The sequence below is a fragment of the Octopus bimaculoides genome, chromosome 22, assembly GCF_001194135.2.
Source record: "Octopus bimaculoides isolate UCB-OBI-ISO-001 chromosome 22, ASM119413v2, whole genome shotgun sequence".
In the NCBI taxonomy this organism is placed as follows: domain Eukaryota; kingdom Metazoa; phylum Mollusca; class Cephalopoda; order Octopoda; family Octopodidae; genus Octopus; species Octopus bimaculoides.
This window is the reverse complement of record NC_069002.1, coordinates 24,658,706-24,660,739: the sequence shown is the minus strand read 5'-3', so window position 1 is coordinate 24,660,739 and position 2,034 is coordinate 24,658,706.

The following is a 2,034-nucleotide window of genomic DNA, read 5'->3' as shown; positions in this document are numbered from 1 at the left end:
TATATATATATATATATATATATATATATATATATATATATATATATATATATATATGTGTGTGTGTGTGTGTGTGTGTGTGTGTGTATGTATATATATGTACATAATATAAATAATATACAAATATATGCATATATACATACATATATCTACATACATACATATATATGTATATATACGTGCATATATGGGTACAGGACATAAAAAAAAACGTAGACACAATGAGAAACGAAAACATAAAAACAAAAACATTGAAAACGAACATTTTTTCGAGCAACGAAAAAAACAGAGAACCGAGACATGCAACATAAAGAACATTCCCTTCATCAGTTGTCCCTGTTTCACCTACTCCACGTTTGTATACACACAGAAACAGACAGACAGACAGACAGATAGACAGACAGATAACCCCCCCCCCATATATATATATATATATATGAAAGCAAAACGTTTTATTAAAATGTTCAGACCTGTTCTGAAAGGAAATAACAACAATAATATAACAACCAGTTATTGATAAAGGGTAAAAATATTTTTAACATATGAGTATAAACAAATTACAAATGACTCCCACCAAATGAAATAAAACGGTCGAAACCAACTAAGTTTGCTCACGCATAACACCATTACATGTAAACCGAAAGCTGATTGGTTAAAACAAAGACAGGATCAATGCCAGTAATATCGGTGCGCCCGGCAAACTTTGAAGTAGAAACAGCGTTTGTTGTAACGGGATACTGTGAAGACATCGAAATGACCGAAGGTATTTAGAGAATCAGAAGAGTCGGGATTAGTAGGGGTCAGTTATTTGTCTATTTTAGAAACCAGCGCAACATCGCTGTAAATTGTAAAACACATAACACAAGTGATAAAAGGAAAAAAGGAAAACAAAAAACATAACAAATATAAGCATTAAGTCCAGCATGGTACCCGCTTTTACTTAGGGACATTTACTTTAATAGTGTTGAGTGATTGCTGTGACACAATTCAAGAATGGACATTTTCCATAAATTGAGTTTATCCCTTAAAAAATTCCAAGTCTTATTGATCATCTGACCTAAATAATACCCGTATTTTCAGTTTGTCCTGCATTTCTTCTTTTCAAATTATCCTTTTCCCAATTCTGCACAGTGAGCTTGCTTTTCCCTTAAAGACTGCTTCCTGCTTGCTATTTCTGCACTTGGATTTTCTCCTATCTGCTTAGACTAACGTTGCTTTCAACAACATCAAATTTGTTACAAGTAACACAGCTATTAATTTCAGCAGTTTCCCTGACCTTAAGGTTAAATTTTACGCAGTAAGCAATTCATACGTTCACAGTTATACGTTTTATTATCAGGGCGAGTACTGAAGATATTGTCACTATAAGCATACGTCAGCCATGTAACATTCCCATTATAAACTGTAACCTTTTGAATTAAATAATCACTTTAAAACAATGAAATGTAGAATCACACTTTAATAACAGAACGTTAATAGATTTGTCAAATGTCATTAGACGCATTGGATAGGAATAAACGAATACAAGTGCAGCACTGAAATATATATATATATATATATATATATATATTAGTGATGAGGTGTATTAAAGTATATAAACAATGAACAACACAGCGTGAGTACTTTTAGTATAGGAGACACGCAGTTTTATATGCCAATATAGAAGCACGGATCAAGCGAAACGGAAACTTATATTCAATTGGAATATTCAGAGACAAACGTATGTACGAACATCGATACTATCAAACACATTGACACAGAATGTCATTTATCTATCGATATATACGTAAGTAAAAGTTTGCAAAATGACAAAATAAACACACACATCAGCATACATTCAATGCACACATACATACATACATACATACATACATACATACATACATACATACATACATACATATAACGCGAATAGGACCTATTTTTACGTATATTCTTATTTTACCTATATACATATATATATATGTGCACATCTATCTGTCTATCTATCTATCTGTCTGTCCGTCTCTCTCTCTCTCTCTCTCTCTCTCTCTC